At 47.6% G+C, this 14,799-nt stretch overlaps 10 non-coding genes across 10 annotated transcripts; all 10 read right to left on the bottom strand.

The window, feature by feature from the left end:
- Positions 1-1,038: 1,038 nt before the first annotated feature.
- On the bottom strand, positions 1,039-1,229 carry LOC142726769 (U2 spliceosomal RNA). Its single transcript, XR_012877019.1, has one exon. It is a non-coding gene; the product is annotated as a U2 spliceosomal RNA (small nuclear RNA).
- A 1,300-nt stretch (positions 1,230-2,529) lies between these two features.
- On the bottom strand, positions 2,530-2,720 carry LOC142726767 (U2 spliceosomal RNA). Its single transcript, XR_012877017.1, has one exon. It is a non-coding gene; the product is annotated as a U2 spliceosomal RNA (small nuclear RNA).
- A 1,296-nt stretch (positions 2,721-4,016) lies between these two features.
- Positions 4,017-4,207, bottom strand: LOC142726765 (U2 spliceosomal RNA). The gene has a single exon (XR_012877016.1). It is a non-coding gene; the product is annotated as a U2 spliceosomal RNA (small nuclear RNA).
- Positions 4,208-5,499: 1,292 nt separating this feature from the next.
- Positions 5,500-5,690, bottom strand: LOC142726764 (U2 spliceosomal RNA). Its single transcript, XR_012877015.1, has one exon. It is a non-coding gene; the product is annotated as a U2 spliceosomal RNA (small nuclear RNA).
- A 1,288-nt stretch (positions 5,691-6,978) lies between these two features.
- Positions 6,979-7,169, bottom strand: LOC142726763 (U2 spliceosomal RNA). The gene has a single exon (XR_012877014.1). It is a non-coding gene; the product is annotated as a U2 spliceosomal RNA (small nuclear RNA).
- Positions 7,170-8,469: 1,300 nt separating this feature from the next.
- LOC142726762 (U2 spliceosomal RNA) lies at positions 8,470-8,660 on the bottom strand. Its single transcript, XR_012877013.1, has one exon. It is a non-coding gene; the product is annotated as a U2 spliceosomal RNA (small nuclear RNA).
- A 1,300-nt stretch (positions 8,661-9,960) lies between these two features.
- LOC142726761 (U2 spliceosomal RNA) lies at positions 9,961-10,151 on the bottom strand. The gene has a single exon (XR_012877012.1). It is a non-coding gene; the product is annotated as a U2 spliceosomal RNA (small nuclear RNA).
- Positions 10,152-11,443: 1,292 nt separating this feature from the next.
- Positions 11,444-11,634, bottom strand: LOC142726760 (U2 spliceosomal RNA). Its single transcript, XR_012877011.1, has one exon. It is a non-coding gene; the product is annotated as a U2 spliceosomal RNA (small nuclear RNA).
- A 1,300-nt stretch (positions 11,635-12,934) lies between these two features.
- LOC142726759 (U2 spliceosomal RNA) lies at positions 12,935-13,125 on the bottom strand. The gene has a single exon (XR_012877010.1). It is a non-coding gene; the product is annotated as a U2 spliceosomal RNA (small nuclear RNA).
- A 1,296-nt stretch (positions 13,126-14,421) lies between these two features.
- On the bottom strand, positions 14,422-14,612 carry LOC142726758 (U2 spliceosomal RNA). The gene has a single exon (XR_012877009.1). It is a non-coding gene; the product is annotated as a U2 spliceosomal RNA (small nuclear RNA).
- Between the last annotated feature and the right edge of the window lie 187 nt (positions 14,613-14,799).

The following is a 14,799-nucleotide window of genomic DNA, read 5'->3' as shown; positions in this document are numbered from 1 at the left end:
GATAAACACTGGCAGCGGCAGCAAGTGCATGCCCACAGCCACCCCTTGTTCCTTCACACCTTGTATCAGCTGTAATCCAGTCCAGTCCAGTGCTGCCTGCTGAGCAGCACTGACCAACACTGCCTGGGCCCAGGCTTTTATCTCTGAGGCCCCATTATGATGTCAGAAAGCTGGCTCTGGAATCCTGAGGGCTCCACTATGACACGTGCAAAGTTCCGTCTGAACTTTATATAAGACGGTGAGGCTCAGTCAGTCACTCAGTGTTGCCTGAGAGGGCAACACTGCAACAGCCGGCCGCCAGGCTGTCTTTTTTTTGCACAGCTAGTTGCCTCCAGGAGGCCACAAGAGGGAGACAAGGGACTGCAAAATGGAAAATAGGCATCCACCAACTTTACAGACAACTTCTCCTTGCTCCTACAACCTCCATCCTTGCACAGTTTGTTATTCTTCTAGGTAACATAGTAACAAATCCAAATTGCTGCTCTCTTTGTAGGCAAGCAAGGCTTTGTTGCAACTGCAATTCTTACTTCTTCTTGAAATGTAGGGACGACAGTACATTCCATCACATCCATCTAGTGTACACAGGTAGGTCCATTGTGGCGGGCAGGCGAGCGGGCGGGCTGCTTTATTGGCTGTTTGCTGTTCCCCTACTCCACTCCACTATTTGACTGTTGTGCTGCATCAATCAATCAATCAATCAATCAATCAATCAATCAATCAATCAATCAATCAATCAATCAGTGGCTGGCTCAGGTGCAGCTCTTTAACTTACCTAAAAGGGAGGGCGGAGAGAAGACAAGGAAGGTGAATGAGGTGTTCCAATGTGAAATGCCGGAAACACAGAAACACAGACGACACACAACAAGAGGTGGCAATCTATTCATTAATTGCATTTAATCAATGAGCTCATTATCACTCATGCATTGTCCAACAGGTGTTGAAATAATGGGATTAAAAGGGGAGATCCCTTCAGAAAGACAGAAACAATAGCAAAGACAAAAAACACTTTTGGAATCTGCTTTTAGTCAACACATAAGGAAAGGGTGCACCGGTCCTGGAAATACTGCAATACCAGGTCAATGCGTGGAGTGGACAGAGCAAGCTCTATTTCCATCTCCCTGTTCTAAAAATCCATTTAATATATGGTCCCCAGATAGGGGACGTATCAGATATTAAACTGATAAGAACAGATACTACACTTGATCTTAGCCAAAAGGCCGAGAAGCGATAACCCGAACGGGCCGCGCGTTGCCCGAGCCTGCCCGATACTGCTGTTCAGCCCTTGCAGCGATTCAGCCTACTTCTAGGCAATTCCATGGGGCCCTGCAGGCTCACACACTCACAGCTACACGGGAGGTGAATAAAGGCCGGAGAGGAAGCCAGACAGGATTTGCTTCTTTTGCTTGCACCACAATGCAGTGCTGAAAGAGGAGGAATCTACATAAAAACGCCTTCCTGGCAACGCCCAAATGCCCTGCTGCCATGCAGATAAACACTGGCAGCGGCAGCAAGTGCATGCCCACAGCCACCCCTTGTTCCTTCACACCTTGTATCAGCTGTAATCCAGTCCAGTCCAGTGCTGCCTGCTGAGCAGCACTGACCAACACTGCCTGGGCCCAGGCTTTTATCTCTGAGGCCCCATTATGATGTCAGAAAGCTGGCTCTGGAATCCTGAGGGCTCCACTATGACACGTGCAAAGTTCCGTCTGAACTTTATATAAGACGGTGAGGCTCAGTCAGTCACTCAGTGTTGCCTGAGAGGGCAACACTGCAACAGCCGGCCGCCAGGCTGTCTTTTTTTTGCACAGCTAGTTGCCTCCAGGAGGCCACAAGAGGGAGACAAGGGACTGCAAAATGGAAAATAGGCATCCACACACTTTACAGACAACTTCTCCTTGCTCCTACAACCTCCATCCTTGCACAGTTTGTTATTCTTCTAGGTAACATAGTAACAAATCCAAATTGCTGCTCTCTTTGTAGGCAAGCAAGGCTTTGTTGCAACTGCAATTCTTACTTCTTCTTGAAATGTAGGGACGACAGTACATTCCATCACATCCATCTAGTGTACACAGGTAGGTCCATTGTGGCGGGCAGGCGAGCGGGCGGGCTGCTTTATTGGCTGTTTGCTGTTCCCCTACTCCACTCCACTATTTGACTGTTGTGCTGCATCAATCAATCAATCAATCAATCAATCAATCAATCAATCAATCAATCAATCAATCAATCAATCAGTGGCTGGCTCAGGTGCAGCTCTTTAACTTACCTAAAAGGGAGGGCGGAGAGAAGACAAGGAAGGTGAATGAGGTGTTCCAATGTGAAATGCCGGAAACACAGAAACACAGACGACACACAACAAGAGGTGGCAATCTATTCATTAATTGCATTTAATCAATGAGCTCATTATCACTCATGCATTGTCCAACAGGTGTTGAAATAATGGGATTAAAAGGGGAGATCCCTTCAGAAAGACAGAAACAATAGCAAAGACAAAAAACACTTTTGGAATCTGCTTTTAGTCAACACATAAGGAAAGGGTGCACCGGTCCTGGAAATACTGCAATACCAGGTCAATGCGTGGAGTGGACAGAGCAAGCTCTATTTCCATCTCCCTGTTCTAAAAATCCATTTAATATATGGTCCCCAGATAGGGGACGTATCAGATATTAAACTGATAAGAACAGATACTACACTTGATCTTAGCCAAAAGGCCGAGAAGCGATAACCCGAACGGGCCGCGCGTTGCCCGAGCCTGCCCGATACTGCTGTTCAGCCCTTGCAGCGATTCAGCCTACTTCTAGGCAATTCCATGGGGCCCTGCAGGCTCACACACTCACAGCTACACGGGAGGTGAATAAAGGCCGGAGAGGAAGCCAGACAGGATTTGCTTCTTTTGCTTGCACCACAATGCAGTGCTGAAAGAGGAGGAATCGACATAAAAACGCCTTCCTGGCAACGCCCAAATGCCCTGCTGCCATGCAGATAAACACTGGCAGCGGCAGCAAGTGCATGCCCACAGCCACCCCTTGTTCCTTCACACCTTGTATCAGCTGTAATCCAGTCCAGTCCAGTGCTGCCTGCTGAGCAGCACTGACCAACACTGCCTGGGCCCAGGCTTTTATCTCTGAGGCCCCATTATGATGTCAGAAAGCTGGCTCTGGAATCCTGAGGGCTCCACTATGACACGTGCAAAGTTCCGTCTGAACTTTATATAAGACGGTGAGGCTCAGTCAGTCACTCAGTGTTGCCTGAGAGGGCAACACTGCAACAGCCGGCCGCCAGGCTGTCTTTTTTTTGCACAGCTAGTTGCCTCCAGGAGGCCACAAGAGGGAGACAAGGGACTGCAAAATGGAAAATAGGCATCCACACACTTTACAGACAACTTCTCCTTGCTCCTACAACCTCCATCCTTGCACAGTTTGTTATTCTTCTAGGTAACATAGTAACAAATCCAAATTGCTGCTCTCTTTGTAGGCAAGCAAGGCTTTGTTGCAACTGCAATTCTTACTTCTTCTTGAAATGTAGGGACGACAGTACATTCCATCACATCCATCTAGTGTACACAGGTAGGTCCATTGTGGCGGGCAGGCGAGCGGGCGGGCTGCTTTATTGGCTGTTTGCTGTTCCCCTACTCCACTCCACTATTTGACTGTTGTGCTGCATCAATCAATCAATCAATCAATCAATCAATCAATCAATCAATCAATCAATCAATCAATCAGTGGCTGGCTCAGGTGCAGCTCTTTAACTTACCTAAAAGGGAGGGCGGAGAGAAGACAAGGAAGGTGAATGAGGTGTTCCAATGTGAAATGCCGGAAACACAGAAACACAGACGACACACAACAAGAGGTGGCAATCTATTCATTAATTGCATTTAATCAATGAGCTCATTATCACTCATGCATTGTCCAACAGGTGTTGAAATAATGGGATTAAAAGGGGAGATCCCTTCAGAAAGACAGAAACAATAGCAAAGACAAAAAACACTTTTGGAATCTGCTTTTAGTCAACACATAAGGAAAGGGTGCACCGGTCCTGGAAATACTGCAATACCAGGTCAATGCGTGGAGTGGACAGAGCAAGCTCTATTTCCATCTCCCTGTTCTAAAAATCCATTTAATATATGGTCCCCAGATAGGGGACGTATCAGATATTAAACTGATAAGAACAGATACTACACTTGATCTTAGCCAAAAGGCCGAGAAGCGATAACCCGAACGGGCCGCGCGTTGCCCGAGCCTGCCCGATACTGCTGTTCAGCCCTTGCAGCGATTCAGCCTACTTCTAGGCAATTCCATGGGGCCCTGCAGGCTCACACACTCACAGCTACACGGGAGGTGAATAAAGGCCGGAGAGGAAGCCAGACAGGATTTGCTTCTTTTGCTTGCACCACAATGCAGTGCTGAAAGAGGAGGAATCTACATAAAAACGCCTTCCTGGCAACGCCCAAATGCCCTGCTGCCATGCAGATAAACACTGGCAGCGGCAGCAAGTGCATGCCCACAGCCACCCCTTGTTCCTTCACACCTTGTATCAGCTGTAATCCAGTCCAGTCCAGTGCTGCCTGCTGAGCAGCACTGACCAACACTGCCTGGGCCCAGGCTTTTATCTCTGAGGCCCCATTATGATGTCAGAAAGCTGGCTCTGGAATCCTGAGGGCTCCACTATGACACGTGCAAAGTTCCGTCTGAACTTTATATAAGACGGTGAGGCTCAGTCAGTCACTCAGTGTTGCCTGAGAGGGCAACACTGCAACAGCCGGCCGCCAGGCTGTCTTTTTTTTGCACAGCTAGTTGCCTCCAGGAGGCCACAAGAGGGAGACAAGGGACTGCAAAATGGAAAATAGGCATCCACCAACTTTACAGACAACTTCTCCTTGCTCCTACAACCTCCATCCTTGCACAGTTTGTTATTCTTCTAGGTAACATAGTAACAAATCCAAATTGCTGCTCTCTTTGTAGGCAAGCAAGGCTTTGTTGCAACTGCAATTCTTACTTCTTCTTGAAATGTAGGGACGACAGTACATTCCATCACATCCATCTAGTGTACACAGGTAGGTCCATTGTGGCGGGCAGGCGAGCGGGCGGGCTGCTTTATTGGCTGTTTGCTGTTCCCCTACTCCACTCCACTATTTGACTGTTGTGCTGCATCAATCAATCAATCAATCAATCAATCAATCAATCAATCAATCAATCAATCAATCAGTGGCTGGCTCAGGTGCAGCTCTTTAACTTACCTAAAAGGGAGGGCGGAGAGAAGACAAGGAAGGTGAATGAGGTGTTCCAATGTGAAATGCCGGAAACACAGAAACACAGACGACACACAACAAGAGGTGGCAATCTATTCATTAATTGCATTTAATCAATGAGCTCATTATCACTCATGCATTGTCCAACAGGTGTTGAAATAATGGGATTAAAAGGGGAGATCCCTTCAGAAAGACAGAAACAATAGCAAAGACAAAAAACACTTTTGGAATCTGCTTTTAGTCAACACATAAGGAAAGGGTGCACCGGTCCTGGAAATACTGCAATACCAGGTCAATGCGTGGAGTGGACAGAGCAAGCTCTATTTCCATCTCCCTGTTCTAAAAATCCATTTAATATATGGTCCCCAGATAGGGGACGTATCAGATATTAAACTGATAAGAACAGATACTACACTTGATCTTAGCCAAAAGGCCGAGAAGCGATAACCCGAACGGGCCGCGCGTTGCCCGAGCCTGCCCGATACTGCTGTTCAGCCCTTGCAGCGATTCAGCCTACTTCTAGGCAATTCCATGGGGCCCTGCAGGCTCACACACTCACAGCTACACGGGAGGTGAATAAAGGCCGGAGAGGAAGCCAGACAGGATTTGCTTCTTTTGCTTGCACCACAATGCAGTGCTGAAAGAGGAGGAATCTACATAAAAACGCCTTCCTGGCAACGCCCAAATGCCCTGCTGCCATGCAGATAAACACTGGCAGCGGCAGCAAGTGCATGCCCACAGCCACCCCTTGTTCCTTCACACCTTGTATCAGCTGTAATCCAGTCCAGTCTAGTGCTGCCTGCTGAGCAGCACTGACCAACACTGCCTGGGCCCAGGCTTTTATCTCTGAGGCCCCATTATGATGTCAGAAAGCTGGCTCTGGAATCCTGAGGGCTCCACTATGACACGTGCAAAGTTCCGTCTGAACTTTATATAAGACGGTGAGGCTCAGTCAGTCACTCAGTGTTGCCTGAGAGGGCAACACTGCAACAGCCGGCCGCCAGGCTGTCTTTTTTTTGCACAGCTAGTTGCCTCCAGGAGGCCACAAGAGGGAGACAAGGGACTGCAAAATGGAAAATAGGCATCCACCAACTTTACAGACAACTTCTCCTTGCTCCTACAACCTCCATCCTTGCACAGTTTGTTATTCTTCTAGGTAACATAGTAACAAATCCAAATTGCTGCTCTCTTTGTAGGCAAGCAAGGCTTTGTTGCAACTGCAATTCTTACTTCTTCTTGAAATGTAGGGACGACAGTACATTCCATCACATCCATCTAGTGTACACAGGTAGGTCCATTGTGGCGGGCAGGCGAGCGGGCGGGCTGCTTTATTGGCTGTTTGCTGTTCCCCTACTCCACTCCACTATTTGACTGTTGTGCTGCATCAATCAATCAATCAATCAATCAATCAATCAATCAATCAATCAATCAATCAGTGGCTGGCTCAGGTGCAGCTCTTTAACTTACCTAAAAGGGAGGGCGGAGAGAAGACAAGGAAGGTGAATGAGGTGTTCCAATGTGAAATGCCGGAAACACAGAAACACAGACGACACACAACAAGAGGTGGCAATCTATTCATTAATTGCATTTAATCAATGAGCTCATTATCACTCATGCATTGTCCAACAGGTGTTGAAATAATGGGATTAAAAGGGGAGATCCCTTCAGAAAGACAGAAACAATAGCAAAGACAAAAAACACTTTTGGAATCTGCTTTTAGTCAACACATAAGGAAAGGGTGCACCGGTCCTGGAAATACTGCAATACCAGGTCAATGCGTGGAGTGGACAGAGCAAGCTCTATTTCCATCTCCCTGTTCTAAAAATCCATTTAATATATGGTCCCCAGATAGGGGACGTATCAGATATTAAACTGATAAGAACAGATACTACACTTGATCTTAGCCAAAAGGCCGAGAAGCGATAACCCGAACGGGCCGCGCGTTGCCCGAGCCTGCCCGATACTGCTGTTCAGCCCTTGCAGCGATTCAGCCTACTTCTAGGCAATTCCATGGGGCCCTGCAGGCTCACACACTCACAGCTACACGGGAGGTGAATAAAGGCCGGAGAGGAAGCCAGACAGGATTTGCTTCTTTTGCTTGCACCACAATGCAGTGCTGAAAGAGGAGGAATCTACATAAAAACGCCTTCCTGGCAACGCCCAAATGCCCTGCTGCCATGCAGATAAACACTGGCAGCGGCAGCAAGTGCATGCCCACAGCCACCCCTTGTTCCTTCACACCTTGTATCAGCTGTAATCCAGTCCAGTCCAGTGCTGCCTGCTGAGCAGCACTGACCAACACTGCCTGGGCCCAGGCTTTTATCTCTGAGGCCCCATTATGATGTCAGAAAGCTGGCTCTGGAATCCTGAGGGCTCCACTATGACACGTGCAAAGTTCCGTCTGAACTTTATATAAGACGGTGAGGCTCAGTCAGTCACTCAGTGTTGCCTGAGAGGGCAACACTGCAACAGCCGGCCGCCAGGCTGTCTTTTTTTTGCACAGCTAGTTGCCTCCAGGAGGCCACAAGAGGGAGACAAGGGACTGCAAAATGGAAAATAGGCATCCACCAACTTTACAGACAACTTCTCCTTGCTCCTACAACCTCCATCCTTGCACAGTTTGTTATTCTTCTAGGTAACATAGTAACAAATCCAAATTGCTGCTCTCTTTGTAGGCAAGCAAGGCTTTGTTGCAACTGCAATTCTTACTTCTTCTTGAAATGTAGGGACGACAGTACATTCCATCACATCCATCTAGTGTACACAGGTAGGTCCATTGTGGCGGGCAGGCGAGCGGGCGGGCTGCTTTATTGGCTGTTTGCTGTTCCCCTACTCCACTCCACTATTTGACTGTTGTGCTGCATCAATCAATCAATCAATCAATCAATCAATCAATCAATCAATCAATCAATCAATCAATCAATCAGTGGCTGGCTCAGGTGCAGCTCTTTAACTTACCTAAAAGGGAGGGCGGAGAGAAGACAAGGAAGGTGAATGAGGTGTTCCAATGTGAAATGCCGGAAACACAGAAACACAGACGACACACAACAAGAGGTGGCAATCTATTCATTAATTGCATTTAATCAATGAGCTCATTATCACTCATGCATTGTCCAACAGGTGTTGAAATAATGGGATTAAAAGGGGAGATCCCTTCAGAAAGACAGAAACAATAGCAAAGACAAAAAACACTTTTGGAATCTGCTTTTAGTCAACACATAAGGAAAGGGTGCACCGGTCCTGGAAATACTGCAATACCAGGTCAATGCGTGGAGTGGACAGAGCAAGCTCTATTTCCATCTCCCTGTTCTAAAAATCCATTTAATATATGGTCCCCAGATAGGGGACGTATCAGATATTAAACTGATAAGAACAGATACTACACTTGATCTTAGCCAAAAGGCCGAGAAGCGATAACCCGAACGGGCCGCGCGTTGCCCGAGCCTGCCCGATACTGCTGTTCAGCCCTTGCAGCGATTCAGCCTACTTCTAGGCAATTCCATGGGGCCCTGCAGGCTCACACACTCACAGCTACACGGGAGGTGAATAAAGGCCGGAGAGGAAGCCAGACAGGATTTGCTTCTTTTGCTTGCACCACAATGCAGTGCTGAAAGAGGAGGAATCTACATAAAAACGCCTTCCTGGCAACGCCCAAATGCCCTGCTGCCATGCAGATAAACACTGGCAGCGGCAGCAAGTGCATGCCCACAGCCACCCCTTGTTCCTTCACACCTTGTATCAGCTGTAATCCAGTCCAGTCCAGTGCTGCCTGCTGAGCAGCACTGACCAACACTGCCTGGGCCCAGGCTTTTATCTCTGAGGCCCCATTATGATGTCAGAAAGCTGGCTCTGGAATCCTGAGGGCTCCACTATGACACGTGCAAAGTTCCGTCTGAACTTTATATAAGACGGTGAGGCTCAGTCAGTCACTCAGTGTTGCCTGAGAGGGCAACACTGCAACAGCCGGCCGCCAGGCTGTCTTTTTTTTGCACAGCTAGTTGCCTCCAGGAGGCCACAAGAGGGAGACAAGGGACTGCAAAATGGAAAATAGGCATCCACCAACTTTACAGACAACTTCTCCTTGCTCCTACAACCTCCATCCTTGCACAGTTTGTTATTCTTCTAGGTAACATAGTAACAAATCCAAATTGCTGCTCTCTTTGTAGGCAAGCAAGGCTTTGTTGCAACTGCAATTCTTACTTCTTCTTGAAATGTAGGGACGACAGTACATTCCATCACATCCATCTAGTGTACACAGGTAGGTCCATTGTGGCGGGCAGGCGAGCGGGCGGGCTGCTTTATTGGCTGTTTGCTGTTCCCCTACTCCACTCCACTATTTGACTGTTGTGCTGCATCAATCAATCAATCAATCAATCAATCAATCAATCAATCAATCAATCAATCAATCAATCAATCAGTGGCTGGCTCAGGTGCAGCTCTTTAACTTACCTAAAAGGGAGGGCGGAGAGAAGACAAGGAAGGTGAATGAGGTGTTCCAATGTGAAATGCCGGAAACACAGAAACACAGACGACACACAACAAGAGGTGGCAATCTATTCATTAATTGCATTTAATCAATGAGCTCATTATCACTCATGCATTGTCCAACAGGTGTTGAAATAATGGGATTAAAAGGGGAGATCCCTTCAGAAAGACAGAAACAATAGCAAAGACAAAAAACACTTTTGGAATCTGCTTTTAGTCAACACATAAGGAAAGGGTGCACCGGTCCTGGAAATACTGCAATACCAGGTCAATGCGTGGAGTGGACAGAGCAAGCTCTATTTCCATCTCCCTGTTCTAAAAATCCATTTAATATATGGTCCCCAGATAGGGGACGTATCAGATATTAAACTGATAAGAACAGATACTACACTTGATCTTAGCCAAAAGGCCGAGAAGCGATAACCCGAACGGGCCGCGCGTTGCCCGAGCCTGCCCGATACTGCTGTTCAGCCCTTGCAGCGATTCAGCCTACTTCTAGGCAATTCCATGGGGCCCTGCAGGCTCACACACTCACAGCTACACGGGAGGTGAATAAAGGCCGGAGAGGAAGCCAGACAGGATTTGCTTCTTTTGCTTGCACCACAATGCAGTGCTGAAAGAGGAGGAATCTACATAAAAACGCCTTCCTGGCAACGCCCAAATGCCCTGCTGCCATGCAGATAAACACTGGCAGCGGCAGCAAGTGCATGCCCACAGCCACCCCTTGTTCCTTCACACCTTGTATCAGCTGTAATCCAGTCCAGTCCAGTGCTGCCTGCTGAGCAGCACTGACCAACACTGCCTGGGCCCAGGCTTTTATCTCTGAGGCCCCATTATGATGTCAGAAAGCTGGCTCTGGAATCCTGAGGGCTCCACTATGACACGTGCAAAGTTCCGTCTGAACTTTATATAAGACGGTGAGGCTCAGTCAGTCACTCAGTGTTGCCTGAGAGGGCAACACTGCAACAGCCGGCCGCCAGGCTGTCTTTTTTTTGCACAGCTAGTTGCCTCCAGGAGGCCACAAGAGGGAGACAAGGGACTGCAAAATGGAAAATAGGCATCCACACACTTTACAGACAACTTCTCCTTGCTCCTACAACCTCCATCCTTGCACAGTTTGTTATTCTTCTAGGTAACATAGTAACAAATCCAAATTGCTGCTCTCTTTGTAGGCAAGCAAGGCTTTGTTGCAACTGCAATTCTTACTTCTTCTTGAAATGTAGGGACGACAGTACATTCCATCACATCCATCTAGTGTACACAGGTAGGTCCATTGTGGCGGGCAGGCGAGCGGGCGGGCTGCTTTATTGGCTGTTTGCTGTTCCCCTACTCCACTCCACTATTTGACTGTTGTGCTGCATCAATCAATCAATCAATCAATCAATCAATCAATCAATCAATCAATCAATCAATCAGTGGCTGGCTCAGGTGCAGCTCTTTAACTTACCTAAAAGGGAGGGCGGAGAGAAGACAAGGAAGGTGAATGAGGTGTTCCAATGTGAAATGCCGGAAACACAGAAACACAGACGACACACAACAAGAGGTGGCAATCTATTCATTAATTGCATTTAATCAATGAGCTCATTATCACTCATGCATTGTCCAACAGGTGTTGAAATAATGGGATTAAAAGGGGAGATCCCTTCAGAAAGACAGAAACAATAGCAAAGACAAAAAACACTTTTGGAATCTGCTTTTAGTCAACACATAAGGAAAGGGTGCACCGGTCCTGGAAATACTGCAATACCAGGTCAATGCGTGGAGTGGACAGAGCAAGCTCTATTTCCATCTCCCTGTTCTAAAAATCCATTTAATATATGGTCCCCAGATAGGGGACGTATCAGATATTAAACTGATAAGAACAGATACTACACTTGATCTTAGCCAAAAGGCCGAGAAGCGATAACCCGAACGGGCCGCGCGTTGCCCGAGCCTGCCCGATACTGCTGTTCAGCCCTTGCAGCGATTCAGCCTACTTCTAGGCAATTCCATGGGGCCCTGCAGGCTCACACACTCACAGCTACACGGGAGGTGAATAAAGGCCGGAGAGGAAGCCAGACAGGATTTGCTTCTTTTGCTTGCACCACAATGCAGTGCTGAAAGAGGAGGAATCTACATAAAAACGCCTTCCTGGCAACGCCCAAATGCCCTGCTGCCATGCAGATAAACACTGGCAGCGGCAGCAAGTGCATGCCCACAGCCACCCCTTGTTCCTTCACACCTTGTATCAGCTGTAATCCAGTCCAGTCCAGTGCTGCCTGCTGAGCAGCACTGACCAACACTGCCTGGGCCCAGGCTTTTATCTCTGAGGCCCCATTATGATGTCAGAAAGCTGGCTCTGGAATCCTGAGGGCTCCACTATGACACGTGCAAAGTTCCGTCTGAACTTTATATAAGACGGTGAGGCTCAGTCAGTCACTCAGTGTTGCCTGAGAGGGCAACACTGCAACAGCCGGCCGCCAGGCTGTCTTTTTTTTGCACAGCTAGTTGCCTCCAGGAGGCCACAAGAGGGAGACAAGGGACTGCAAAATGGAAAATAGGCATCCACACACTTTACAGACAACTTCTCCTTGCTCCTACAACCTCCATCCTTGCACAGTTTGTTATTCTTCTAGGTAACATAGTAACAAATCCAAATTGCTGCTCTCTTTGTAGGCAAGCAAGGCTTTGTTGCAACTGCAATTCTTACTTCTTCTTGAAATGTAGGGACGACAGTACATTCCATCACATCCATCTAGTGTACACAGGTAGGTCCATTGTGGCGGGCAGGCGAGCGGGCGGGCTGCTTTATTGGCTGTTTGCTGTTCCCCTACTCCACTCCACTATTTGACTGTTGTGCTGCATCAATCAATCAATCAATCAATCAATCAATCAATCAATCAATCAATCAATCAATCAATCAATCAGTGGCTGGCTCAGGTGCAGCTCTTTAACTTACCTAAAAGGGAGGGCGGAGAGAAGACAAGGAAGGTGAATGAGGTGTTCCAATGTGAAATGCCGGAAACACAGAAACACAGACGACACACAACAAGAGGTGTCAATCTATTCATTAATTGCATTTAATCAATGAGCTCATTATCACTCATGCATTGTCCAACAGGTGTTGAAATAATGGGATTAAAAGGGGAGATCCCTTCAGAAAGACAGAAACAATAGCAAAGACAAAAAACACTTTTGGAATCTGCTTTTAGTCAACACATAAGGAAAGGGTGCACCGGTCCTGGAAATACTGCAATACCAGGTCAATGCGTGGAGTGGACAGAGCAAGCTCTATTTCCATCTCCCTGTTCTAAAAATCCATTTAATATATGGTCCCCAGATAGGGGACGTATCAGATATTAAACTGATAAGAACAGATACTACACTTGATCTTAGCCAAAAGGCCGAGAAGCGATAACCCGAACGGGCCGCGCGTTGCCCGAGCCTGCCCGATACTGCTGTTCAGCCCTTGCAGCGATTCAGCCTACTTCTAGGCAATTCCATGGGGCCCTGCAGGCTCACACACTCACAGCTACACGGGAGGTGAATAAAGGCCGGAGAGGAAGCCAGACAGGATTTGCTTCTTTTGCTTGCACCACAATGCAGTGCTGAAAGAGGAGGAATCTACATAAAAACGCCTTCCTGGCAACGCCCAAATGCCCTGCTGCCATGCAGATAAACACTGGCAGCGGCAGCAAGTGCATGCCCACAGCCACCCCTTGTTCCTTCACACCTTGTATCAGCTGTAATCCAGTCCAGTCCAGTGCTGCCTGCTGAGCAGCACTGACCAACACTGCCTGGGCCCAGGCTTTTATCTCTGAGGCCCCATTATGATGTCAGAAAGCTGGCTCTGGAATCCTGAGGGCTCCACTATGACACGTGCAAAGTTCCGTCTGAACTTTATATAAGACGGTGAGGCTCAGTCAGTCACTCAGTTTTGCCTGAGAGGGCAACACTGCAACAGCCGGCCGCCAGGCTGTCTTTTTTTTGCACAGCTAGTTGCCTCCAGGAGGCCACAAGAGGGAGACAAGGGACTGCAAAATGGAAAATAGGCATCCACCAACTTTACAGACAACTTCTCCTTGCTCCTACAACCTCCATCCTTGCACAGTTTGTTATTCTTCTAGGTAACATAGTAACAAATCCAAATTGCTGCTCTCTTTGTAGGCAAGCAAGGCTTTGTTGCAACTGCAATTCTTACTTCTTCTTGAAATGTAGGGACGACAGTACATTCCATCACATCCATCTAGTGTACACAGGTAGGTCCATTGTGGCGGGCAGGCGAGCGGGCGGGCTGCTTTATTGGCTGTTTGCTGTTCCCCTACTCCACTCCACTATTTGACTGTTGTGCTGCATCAATCAATCAATCAATCAATCAATCAATCAATCAATCAATCAATCAATCAATCAATCAGTGGCTGGCTCAGGTGCAGCTCTTTAACTTACCTAAAAGGGAGGGCGGAGAGAAGACAAGGAAGGTGAATGAGGTGTTCCAATGTGAAATGCCGGAAACACAGAAACACAGACGACACACAACAAGAGGTGGCAATCTATTCATTAATTGCATTTAATCAATGAGCTCATTATCACTCATGCATTGTCCAACAGGTGTTGAAATAATGGGATTAAAAGGGGAGATCCCTTCAGAAAGACAGAAACAATAGCAAAGACAAAAAACACTTTTGGAATCTGCTTTTAGTCAACACATAAGGAAAGGGTGCACCGGTCCTGGAAATACTGCAATACCAGGTCAATGCGTGGAGTGGACAGAGCAAGCTCTATTTCCATCTCCCTGTTCTAAAAATCCATTTAATATATGGTCCCCAGATAGGGGACGTATCAGATATTAAACTGATAAGAACAGATACTACACTTGATCTTAGCCAAAAGGCCGAGAAGCGATAACCCGAACGGGCCGCGCGTTGCCCGAGCCTGCCCGATACTGCTGTTCAGCCCTTGCAGCGATTCAGCCTACTTCTAGGCAATTCCATGGGGCCCTGCAGGCTCACACACTCACAGCTACACGGGAGGTGAATAAAGGCCGGAGAGGAAGCCAGACAGGATTTGCTTCTTTTGCTTGCACCACAATG

This window comes from Rhinoderma darwinii, unplaced genomic scaffold, assembly GCF_050947455.1.
Source record: "Rhinoderma darwinii isolate aRhiDar2 unplaced genomic scaffold, aRhiDar2.hap1 Scaffold_631, whole genome shotgun sequence".
Taxonomy (NCBI): domain Eukaryota; kingdom Metazoa; phylum Chordata; class Amphibia; order Anura; family Rhinodermatidae; genus Rhinoderma; species Rhinoderma darwinii.
This window is presented reverse-complemented; position numbering and strand designations above follow the sequence as displayed.